Genomic DNA, 12,577 nt, shown 5'->3' on the forward strand with positions numbered 1-12,577 from the left:
TTGTAACCCAGGTCACAAGTGGAAATAAGAGGGTTAGGCCTCGAGGGCAATTAAAGTATGGCATTACTCATAAATCCACAAATGAAAAAGTGCACTGATTGTATAGTATGGTTATTGATGTGGTGCAGATGTCTTTCTGTACCACATGCAAGCAAGAGCCAGTGCTCTTCTGGGTTTACTGAAAATCTGTGAGTAATACAACGCTCTGCTGTGAAGTTGTACTGCGGTGCTGTTGAAAACAGTTAACAAGAGCTGTAAAACAGGGATTTTAATCAGTGCTGGTCGTTTAAGTTTAAACTTTATTTATTTATATGGGGATTCTCAATAAAACTCTTAAATGTAATCCAAGTATAAACTCAACCACTATCAAAGTTCAGGAGTTCAATATATTTTATCTCTTGAAAATAATCAGGGCGGTTCTGCTATTGGAAAGTGCTGCCTAGTCAAGTTATTTGTCATCCACTGAACTACAAGAAAAAGCAGAATTACCAAAAAGGACAAAATAATGGAATTCATCCTTTTGCAGTAAACACTCTTTATCTTCACAGAAATCACAGAATCACAGAATTGTAGGGGTTGGAAGGGACCTCGAAAGATCATCGGGTCCAACCCACCTGCCGGAGCAGGTTCCTTAAAGCAGGCTGCCCAGGTAGGCATCCAGAGGGGCCTTGAATATCTCCAGAGAAGGAGACTCCTCAACCTCCCTTGGCAGCCTGTCCCTGTGCTCCATCACCCTCACCATGAAGAAGTTCTTTCACATGTTGGTGCGGAACTTTCTGTGCTCCATCTTGTGGCCATTGCTCCTTGTCCTGTCCCCACAAACCACTGAAAAGAGGTTGGCCAGATCCCTCTGTCCCCCACACCTCAGGTATTTATACACATTGATGAGATCCCCTTTCAGTCTTCTCTTCTGAGGGCTGAGCAGTGCCAGGTCTCTCAGCCTTTTCTCATAGGGAAGATGCTCCAGGCCCCGTATCATCTTTGTGGCCCTCCGCTGGACTCTTTCCAGGAGATCTCTGTCTTCTTTGTAGCAGGGAGCCCAGAACTGGACACAGTACTCCAGGTGAGGCCTGACCAGGGCAGAGTAGAGGGGGAGGATCACCTCCCTTGACCTGCTGGCCACGATCCTTTTAATGCATGCCAGGATCCCATTGGCCCTCTTGGCCACAAGGGCACACTGCTGGCTCATGGTCAACCTGTCATCCACCAGGACCCCCAGGTCCTTTTCCTCAGAGCTTCTCTCCAGCAGGTCATCCCGCAGCCTGTACTGATACATGTGGTTGTTCCTTCCCAGGTGCAGGACTCTACACTTGCTCTTATTAAACCTCATTTGGTTTCTTCCTGCCTGTCTCTCCAGCCTGTCCAGGTCTCACTGAATGGCAGCACAGCCTTCAGGTGTTTCAGCCACTCCTCATAGTTTTGTGTCATCGGTGTACTTCCTGAGGGTTGACATTATTCCCTCATCAAGGTCGTTGATGAAGATGTTGAACAAGACCAGACCCAGCACCGACCCCTGGGGAACACCGCCAGTCACAGGTCTCCAGCCAGACTCTGCGCCACCGATCACCACCCCCTGAGCTCGGCCAGTCAGCCAGTTCTCAACCCACCTTACTGTCCACTCCTCTATCCCAGACTTTCTCAGCTTTGCTATCAGGATGTCATGGGAGACAGTATCAAAAGCTTTGCTAAAGTCAAGGTAGATGACATCCACCGTCTCCCCCCACCTACCCTATACCTATGATGTTGATGCCATCATAGAAGGCGACGAAGTTGGTCGAGCATGACTTTCCCGTGGTGAATCCATGCTGACTACTCCTCATAACATTCTTCTCTTCCAATTGCTTGGAGATGGCCTCCAGAACAAGCTGTTCCAACACCTTTCCAGGGACAGAGGTGAGACTGACTGGCCTGTAGTTTCCTGGATCCTCCTTCCCACACTTCTTGAAGACCGGAGTGACATTGGCTATCCTCCAGTCTTCAGGCACCTCTCCTGACAGAAGCCAACTTGCCAGACACCACTGACTTGATCTGGGCTCTGCAAGTTTGCTGCTCGGAAGTGTTGGATTTTCACGGAGTAAAAGCTATCTTTCCTTTCCCTTGCCTAAAAAGTAAAGATTAAATTTGTCATGGTTGTTCAAGGAGAAATATCATTATTGTCCACTTTCTTCTGCCCAGGCTACTCTGGAAAAAATTACTTACTTTAGGTAGCCAATTTCTGTATTTATAGATCATAGCTGGGTATAAAATAGACTGTGAAACTAACTGAACTGAATTAGAAGGGGAATCATGTTGGTTTGGATTAAAGTGATGCTATCATAATCACTTAAACTTGTGGAGATTTTTTTTCTTTGTTTTTCTCTTCTTTGTGTTGGAACAACACCTGCAAAATTTGCCCCTGGGATTTTACTAATGAAAATACTTTGGGTGGTTTCTTGGACTCGATTCAGCTTTGGATGGCCACCTCTGACATGCACAGGACAATGGCTGCCTTGTTTCTTACATGCACTTGTCTCCATCAAAGAATCAGTTACAGTTTGAGATAAGTAGCAAGGGCTGAAATACAAACATGTGCTGTACCTTTCCAACAATTCTGTCCAGAGCACTTAAAAGGCTTTGAAGAGCAAAGATTGTTTCTGAACTAGATTTAGTAACTCTAAAATACATACCCATGTTGTTTGTAGAATCACAGAATCACAGAATCACAGAATCACAGAATTTCTAGGTTGGAAGAGACCTCAAGATCATCGAGTCCAACCTCTGACCTAACGCTAGCAGTCCCCACTAAACCATATCCCTAAGCTCTACATCTAAACGTCTTTTGAAGACTTCCAGGGATGGTGACTCAACCACTTCCCTGGGCAGCCTGTTCCAATGCCTAACAACCCTTTCAGTAAAGAAGTTCTTCCTAACATCTAACCTAAAACTCCCCTGGCTCAACTTTAGCCCATTCCCCCTCGTCCTGTCACCAGGCACGTGGGAGAACAGACCAACCCCCACCTCGCTACAGCCTCCCTTGAGGTACCTAAAAAGAGCGATAAGGTCGCCCCTGAGCCTCCTCTTCTCCAGGCTGAACAAGCCCAGCTCCCTCAGCCGCTCCTCGTAGGACTTGTTCTCCAGGCCCCTCAACAGCTTCGTCGCCCTTCTCTGCACCCGCTCAAGCACCTCGATGTCCTTCTTGTAGCGAGGGGCCCAAAACTGAACACAGTACTCGAGGTGCGGCCTCACCAGAGCTGAGTACAGGGGGACGATCACCTCCCTAGCCCTGCTGGTCACACTGTTCCTAATACAAGCCAGGATGCCGTTGGCCTTCTTGGCCACCTGAGCACACTGCTGGCTCATATTCAGCCGACTATCCACCATCACTCCCAGGTCCTTCTCTGCATGGCAGCTCTCCAACCATTCCTCTCCCAGCCTGTAGCTCTGCTTGGGGTTATTGCGCCCCAGGTGCAGGACCCGGCACTTGGCCTCGTTGAACTTCATGCAGTTAACATATAGAACTTCATGCAGTTAACATATAGAACAAATGCTATAAATACTGTCATGGTGTTCCTCAAAACCAGAGTTGAGATCAGACATCTCACTGTCAACCAACAGTGTTGGATTGCTGTTATGTGTTATATCTCACACCAGGAGCTATTCTGATGTGTTACTTTCACATCTATTCCCATATAAATGCAATAGAAGTCTCACACTATAATGAAACTAGGCTTTCTACACTTGGGCTGAATGTTCATCACTACAGTCAGTATTGGTTTACATAGTACCATCAGCCCAGGAACTCATTCATCTTAAGGAATATTCTGATGGAAAATGTGTTTTATTTTTTAAGCCAGATCAGTTCGTTGATGTGGTTTGCAGTTGTGTTGGTATGGCAGAGCCGGAGATCTGCAAGGAGAGCAACAAGCTGCCAGAGAGGGAGGGCAGAAACTGCTTAGAGCTGGCACTGAAGTCTCCCTATGTCTTTTCTCCTGCACATTAGCTAATGAGTAAATTATGTGAAAAGGTGGAAGAAAACATTTTTAATCCTGTTGACAGATCTTGTTCCAGTAACATGATTTTTTGTGTTTCTTGATTTGGGGATATCATTGAACTATTGTTGGCTTTTCAGAGAATGCAAGAAACACTTAGAAGTTGTTGTAGGAAACAAAGAGCTGAAAAATTCTCCAAGCTCATCACACCTCTTTCTCTGCCATCAGAAGCAGTCATATACCTCTCCATGCAAAAAACATGTGTAATAAATACCTTTTACAGATGGATCCATCTCTATTTTTAAACTAATTAGAAATTTGACCAGCCATCCCCTTTTTCAGAAGGGCTTTCTGAATGGGCTTTTAATGTTCAAGCACAGTGCTTGAACATTAGGGACTGTCCATATATTCAGTTCATATGAATGTGAAAAAAGAACCAGGTCATTTGTCCCCCTTCATCTGAAAAGCACCTACTTACATAACTGTTGGCTAAATGTGCCGCACAGCATTTTATCAGATGCCATTCCAGAAACATGAAGAAGTAATGTTACTTTGTATATTTCCTTCTGTAAACTTTCAAGAGATTGTAGTGGAAAAACAACCAGGTCAAGATATAAAGAGCTTCATGGTGTCTACTACTGTTATTAGCAGCACAGCTTGGTGGAACACTTGGATTCTAGTCCCTAGCTGAAGCCATGCAGACAAATCTTTTCAACCATGATGTGGAAATCAGATGAACAACTGATTTACAAAGTATCAAGATTTGGACCCAAGCAATGGTCATGTAGCTGTGCACTGTATGATCAAAGCCCAGTGTGATGGATGAAAAACATTTGCATAATCTCCACAGAAGCCTTCAAAACCTACTTCAGAAATTTACCCAAGATATAGATAGTTTTGCAACCTATGCACAAATGGAATAAGTACCTGTGCATTTATGGAATAAAAGAGCTTCTATTGTAAGAAGCAGAGTTTTGTTTTGTTTTGTTTTTCTAAAACAACAGATAGTGATTTAAAATGTTTAATTAATGATATTAATTAAAGATATAATGCTTTTTCTTCTTCCTTCTTTTAATCATATTCAGAGAGAAAGTCAGTGCGTGGTTTAATTCACCTGTTAAGGTTTGCAAAATACTCCAAAGATGTGTGCTTTACTGAGTAACAACAACAAATATCATGGTGAAAGAATCATTTGGGACTTCCTGTAGACCAAAATCCATCATATGTGACAGAAGACAGAGAACAAGGATTTCAGTCCTTGGTATCCATTTAAGACACTGCAGTTCTCATGACTGTAGAAAAGGTGTCTAAACAAAAAATAAGCATGGTCAGAAATCCAAATAATCCCTGTGGTTTTTTGTTTGTTTGTTTGTTTTGTTGTTGTTGTTGTTTTGTTGTTTGTTTGTTTTTAAGGTAGACTGCATAGTCTTAGTATAGGTCAGCTGTGGTCAAGTACAGAAGTAGTATCAATAAAGTAAAATAGGAGGAATGATCATCTTTATTAAGCATCAAGGTTGAAGATAAAGATTAGTATATGTAGAACCAGAGCTGAAAGTGGAGTCCATTCAATGTTGTCTCAAAAAAAAAAAAAAAAAAAAAAAAAAGGAAGTCTATGTTGGGCATTCTTTACAGCAAGGAGTGCTGTGCAATACCCAGCATTGTCAGGAATAGGGGAAGAGACTGAGTGGATGATGAAGAAGACACAACTCATGGAGAGGCCAAATCTCTAACAAGGCAAGTTCTAAATTTGCGTCAACATGTTACAGATAGTCCCTACAAATAACATGGAATAAACATAATAAAAATAGCTCAAAGTAACATCCATTCTGGAAGCGACCGGTCTGAAACAAGGGACTTTGGGTACTGGTCTCCAGCCTCTAGCTGTCTGGCTGGCTCCTGCTGCCAGATACCAGATATGCCAGAACAACTGCATGTATAATTGCTACCTATCCCCATTATGTCAGTTTGATTTGAGTTGAAAAGGTGTTTCTGCTAAAGTAGGTCATTTGACAGAACCAGGCTAGGGAGTGGCTTCATATGAAGAAATGCCAAGATACTGGAGGGGGTGATAATTTCCAGCGTACTAGAGAAAACAGCTCCAGGTGAACTTCAGTAACAAATTCCTTATTCTAAGGCAGCTGCACCCAAGATGGCGTATGGGGCTCGAGTGACCTGGAAAGTAACATAAACTTTTAAGCAGACAATATCTCTTTTTACCATCTTTCATTTGCCGGTGGTTTACCCTAGGTGCCAATGTTAAACAGTACTGTTGTTTAAAGGGGTAATTGACCTTAGTACTTTCATGAAAGGAAAGTTTTAAATACAGAGCCTAGCAGCACAGACTGCGTAAGTATGTGCTACATGCAATGAACAATGTAGCGCTTTCCTGGTGCGGCTTTGAGTATGGGAGAATCACTCGGAGACAGGGCCAGAATTGTGACAAGCAAATGGGGAGACACCAGAGAGACATGAGTGCTATGACAAGTGTAGTTACGATTACAGTTTGTCAGCAAAAGGCCTGCAATCATATAGTCCTCATTAGCTTACCAAATGCTTGTGTAATTAGATGAAACGGGCGTCAACAGTGCACTTAGAATTGAAAACAGTGCACTTAGAGAGCAGCTGCCAGTCAGTCTGTGCTAAACTGGGAGAACATTTCCAGTAGGCTCTATCCTGTGTTTGGTTCTAATCCAAAAAGTCATTGGTTTGTATGAGGAAGGAAAGGGTACATGTTAAAAATCTGTGAACATGCCAAGATGAAAAGAGGGTTGATAAATACTTTCAAAATTTGAAAATGATCGTAGAATCAAAGAATCATCAAATGGTTTTGATTGGAAGGGACCTCAAAGATCACCCGGTTCCAACCCTCCTGCCATGGGCAGCAACACCTCCCACCAGATCAGGGTGCCCAATGTCCCATCCAGCTTGGCCTTGAACACTTCCAGCGATGGGGCATCCACAGCTTCTCTGGGCAGCCTGTGCCAGGGCGTCACCACCTTCTGAGTAAATACTTTCCTCCTAACATCTAATATAAACCTATCCTCTTTCAGTTTAAAGCCATTCCCGCTTGTCCTATCACTCTAGCCCCTGACAAAGAGTCCCTCCCCAGATTTCCTGCAGCCCCCCTTTAGGCACTGGAAGGCCGCTGCAAGGTCTCCCTGGAGTTTTCTTCTCCAGGCTGAACAACCCCAACTCCTTCAGCCTGTCTCCATAGGAGAGGTGCTCTAGCCCTTCGGTCATCTCCATGGTCTTCCTCTGGACTCGTCCCAATAAGTCAACGTCCTTCTTGTGTTGGGGGCCCCAGACCTGGGTGCAGGACTCCAGGACCATTGAGTGGTCCATCTGTCAGATTCATGTCTCTCCAACTTAGAGACAAGGAGATCATGGGGGACAGTTTCAACATCATAACGAACACAAGAGGTAGTTGGAAGTCAATCAGTTTAATAATGTGCAGTGCTTTGGCATACAGAAAACTATAAAAAACAGAGAAAAGCATAATACTGTACAGAATAGCTCTGCAGAAAATATTTTGGTCATCCTAATGAGCCACAAACTAAAGGCGAGTGAGCAATGTAATGCTGTTATATTAGCAGAATTGCTTTATGTCAGGTATGAGTAATAGCCCTCTCTGCTCTGTTGGAGCACTATGTTTGATTTGAGTAGTATGTTTTGAGAGAAAAGCAGATAAACTGGAGAGTTCAGAAGAGAAGAAGCATGTCCCCCAAGACAGGTTCAAAAGTTAAGTTTGCTTAGTCTAGGAAAAAGATCAAAAAGAGATGTTATGGTCCTTCCATATGTAACAGATGTTTTAAAGATAGTGATCAGGTGTTTTTTTTTTTTCTGTTCTGTACTATTGCCAAGATATCCCTCCTCATTCTTCCAGGTAAACTGTGAATAAATCAAACTTTTTATCTCCCCTCAGAATATCCTTTTCCCTGTATAAATATCTAATAGCAGAGTTCCTCAAGAATCCAAGTTCTGGCAGCTACCACAAAGAAGAGTGTTCTACCCTCTATCCCTGTAGTTATAGAAGTTTGAAATATTTTTTCAGTTCAGTATTATTTTAAGTAAGATTCTAAATACTTCCAACTGAAAAAGACACAAAGAAATAAGCCTTATATAACTCATCACAAGTGGCTTGACAAAAATTACAATGAAGATGGTGTTGTTTGCTTCAGCTTTCTTGTGTTTTGAATCAATGTTATTGGAATGTGTCCACGAAACATCATTAAACAGTGATGATCATAAGAAGATCACCAGAACATTTGAGTCATGTCTAAAAAGAGAGACCAAGGACATACGTTGCCAATAAAATAAATTATACTCTGAAAATATGTGAAATTAAGTCATAACTGCAATGAAAAATATGGTGAAATGAAAAAAACAAACAAATAAACAAAAAACACACACACCAAAAACAAAAACAAAACAAACAAACAAAAAAAACCCTTAGATTTCAGCACCTCTTTTCCCTTCATTGTCTGCCATTTCCCCCTAAAACCTCTGAGAGAGCATGTGCTAGAGAAGCTAAAGCAAGAATTCTTTTTTCTTTGGCAGCTGGAGATCATTTCCAGTGCTATGGAGTATAATGGAGGTTGCTTAGAGTAAGAAACCGAGTTTGGAAAATGGATGTTTATGGACTGCACCAAAAGAATGGCTCTGGAAACACATTTCTTGCATCTAATTGTGTTACATATGAAACTCCTCTTGTGCCGCATCATCATGCTTCTGACATGCTGTCTAAGGCTCTGCTCATGACTGCTCATGCTCAGTTTCTGTGACTGGCGGTGTTCCCCAGGGGTCGGTGCTGGGTCTGGTCTTGTTCAACATCTTCATCAACGACCTTGATGAGGGAATAGTGTCCACCCTCAGCAAGTACACCGATGACACAAAACTATGAGGAGTGGCTCAAACACCTGAAGGCTGTGCTGCCATTCAGCGAGACCTGGACTGGCTGGAGAGATGTAGTGGGTTTACGTGGCAAGGTTTTGGTAGCAGGGGGCTATAGGGGTGGTTTCTGTGAGAAAGATCTAGAAGCTGCCCCATGTTTGGGAAGGGCCCCATTGTTTTCCAGATCTGAGCCAATAAGCGATGTTGTTTGCGCCTCTGTGAGAGCATATTTAAGACAGGGAAAAAAAAACGCTGCGCCAGACAGCAGCCGGGAGTGAGAGAACAGCCTTGCACGTGACAAGGTCAGTGTAGAGGTGGGTTGGACCCGATGATCTCGAGGTCCTTTCCAATCCCTACAATTCTGTGATTCCGTGTGATTCATACAGGAGGTGAAGGAACAGTTTGGTGTCCATGGTGTGCAAATCACAACTTATTCTTGTAAAAGTGTCAGGAAGAACATCTGATCATGCTCATTATTTTTTATGGTAGACATAATCTATTAAATTTAACTTTTTATTGTAGAGGTATTATGGAAGTATATCCATGGTCTGCTGTTACAGGCACAGAAAACATTAGTTTCTGGAAAAATAAAAAGTAAATCAGCAATATCTATGGGAAACAGAAACTCTTCAGAATTTGGAATTCCATTACTACAAATATATATATATATGTTAAAATAATTATTAATTATTTAAACCACTCTTTCAGACTTCAAATTCTGAAATGAACACTAAAATGAAACATGATGTTCTAAAATATTTTGCTAGGGACAAAAAAGGTCACCATCTAAGATTCTGGACAATTCTGTGTATGACCAAAAAGGTTTTTTTGTAGTAGAATAACTTGGTGATGCTCAGTTATGGTAAAAGTTATTTAAAGTAGCTACAAAAAACAAGGATACGTCCAAGAGTCAGAAGCATGGGAAAAAAAATACCAATTGGATTTTCTACATCAGTTCATTGTAATAGTTTAAGTTGTGATTAAGGACAGTTAAAGACATGTGATTTTAATTTTTATAGTTTATCATCCCTCCTTCTCAGTGTATGACAATGCTAGCATCTTATTTGCCTTTTTAATTGACTTAGACTAGTTAAATTATTAGTTTAAATGACACAGTCTTATCTTCACTAAAAAGTAGGAAATAGAAGGCAGAAGCTCCAAATCTTCATCTCACAGCCCACACACAAGATTCAGAGTGGAGAACAGAGTGTGAGTCACAAATCGACACAAATGTAGACTGTATATCTTTTTTCTGAGACCAGTAGTGAAAAAAAAAAATAATGAAAAACAAAAAATGGTTTTACTGTTATTTTGTTTTGTTTTGTTTTCCCTTAATATTTTAAAGTGCAAATCTTCTACTGATACTTTGAAGGTGACATTTTATTGTAAAGGTAAAAGTTTGGAAAAATATCCTAATCCTGGATATGTCACTTGGGTTAACAGTATGACATGCATAATTTCTATAAAAAGAAAATAGGAAAGATCTGAGTTTGACTGAATGCACACCTACTACTTTTCATGCTGGGAGATAAAATATTGTTGACAACTGTATATATGCTAAAACTTCAGCCAAGTGAAGTGAAATTTGAAGTATAGCTAAATCTCTGAGATAAAAGAGAAACATGAGACATGAGTTATGACTGGTATGCTTGTTACAAAGAAGCAAAAGGTCAAATCTAGTTTTTATTAGAAAAAAAGAAAAAAAAATCACCCAGCATCTCACATCTTTAAAAGGCCCAAGTGATCTTAATAGGAGTGAACCATGGTTTTAAGTTTCACCTGAAGTTTTTAACTTATGATCCTAGTATCTGTAACTATGAAACTGGATGCTGTCTACATTTGACCAAATACAACTTCACTGTGTTTTATTAAAAAATAATAATAGTAATAATAAAAAAGCTTGGTGGTAGAGAACAAACTGTATCTGAACAAACTGAATCTGAACAAACTGAATCCCTTCAGTACTGAGTAATTTAAATGCATTATCCCCCCCAGCTGCAGGTATGAAGAAAGAGTGGTAAGCAGAAAATTGAAGAGGACCTGCATTCTGGGACACAGGTGGGACAAGCTGTCACTGTATAGACTATGCTTCCAGTCTACCAATGGTCAGTGTGGGGGTTTCACACTGACCAATTTTCATTTGTTTCTCATTCTCTCTCACTCTTCTCATGCTTCATTTCTATCTTAATTAACTGCTATTTTTAGTTTTCCTAAACAAAATATAAACCAAATAACATAATTCCAGTCAAACTCTGCAACATTTTTCTCCAACAAATTCAATTCCAGCAGAAACATCCAGACATTCAGCTGTTGATAATCATCAAAGCACACTGAAATTAATTTATACTGACTTAGAATCCACTTGAGTCTAATCACACATCTTTAATTATTCTGTTTAAGAACAAAGCCAGGAAAACACTCATTCGTGTTTTTGTTTTGTTTTGTTTTGTTTTGTGCCATAAATCCTATTATCTAAAGCTGAGAGTTGTGAACAGGGCATCCTCTGGAATTATTTTTCCCAGCACTTCGTGTTTCGCTGCTGCCATCTTCTGGAAGGAAAAAAAAAAAAAATGTTTTCCTACAGTTCTTCCAATCTCTTTGAAATATTTAATCATTTTTGTCATCTCTTTAACAATATCAGTACAAGATTTTGTTCATATACGGATATTTTACCTATAAGTCTTGCAATGTGTTCTCTGTTATCCAGTTCTAATTCTTTCACACAAGAAGTATTTTAGAAGTGCGAATCTAAAAATTAGTATTAAAACCAAACATTTTCTGTATCATTACACTCTGTATTGCTACAGATCATCATATATATTATTAATTGTAGCTGTTTAAGATTTTTTTTTTCTCAGTATTTATGCTGCGTGTTTTATGTTTGGACAGCAAATTATTCACGTCTATTCTGTGGACCCATTTCCATCTTTAAATTCATATTTACTAAACCTTTCCTTTTGAATATTTTAAAAAACATAAAGACATTTGCATTAGTTGTTAAGCTCCTACATTTGTGATCATGTAATGTGGTCATGTTCGCACAACTGTCCCTCACTCATGCATAACCACTATGAGAAAACCATACAAAACTGCTTATCTTTTCTGAACTTTTTTCTCACAGCACCTATGGCCAGAGCATCTGAGATGCTCTTACATTCACCTAAGAACACTTTAATTGAATGAAATACTTGAAAACCCCAAACCATTGTTGCAGATGAAGAGGAAGCTGCTACCACAAGCATCTTTGTACACGAGGAGGCAGTATTGTAAAGCACCCAGAGGATGGCAGAGGTCCAAGCCCATCTGTATGCCTGACCTCTGGTCTCAACTCTTCAAAGGCCCCTTCCAAATCAGGAGTCTATACCTGGATTTCTTTAAAATGTGGAGTTTTGTAATAAATGCCTTTCCTAAACCAGGTCACTTAGCTACTAGATATACGACTGCTCTGGAAGCCCATGGATACCGTGAAGACGTAAATGGAAATACTATTTATTTTTACATAAAAACAACACCAGGGAAAGAAGGAGAGGAAGGTTACAATAGCAAAAAGTTGTGCCTGAATATTATGCCCGTTTTTCAGAGAACTCAGTGCCCTTCAGCCCCCATGATGCTAAGCCTCTCCTCAGGACAGTGCTAAGCGAAGCAAACTCCTGCAGTCCACATCGGACCCTCCATTTACCCCCTTCCTGCCCAGGTTATGATTGAATTTCTTCAGAATC

The 12,577-nt window shown here is 40.8% G+C and overlaps 1 long non-coding RNA gene across 1 annotated transcript; it reads left to right on the forward strand.

Moving 5' to 3' along the window:
* The first annotated feature begins 586 nt into the window (after window positions 1–586).
* On the forward strand, window positions 587–1,308 carry LOC311427025. The gene is made up of 3 exons (XR_014687177.1): window positions 587–868; window positions 954–1,063; window positions 1,295–1,308. It is a non-coding gene; the product is annotated as an uncharacterized lncRNA (long non-coding RNA).
* The last annotated feature ends 11,269 nt before the right edge of the window (window positions 1,309–12,577 follow it).

Source organism: Aythya ferina, assembly GCF_964211825.1.
Source record: "Aythya ferina genome assembly, chromosome: Z".
NCBI classification, from domain to species: domain Eukaryota; kingdom Metazoa; phylum Chordata; class Aves; order Anseriformes; family Anatidae; genus Aythya; species Aythya ferina.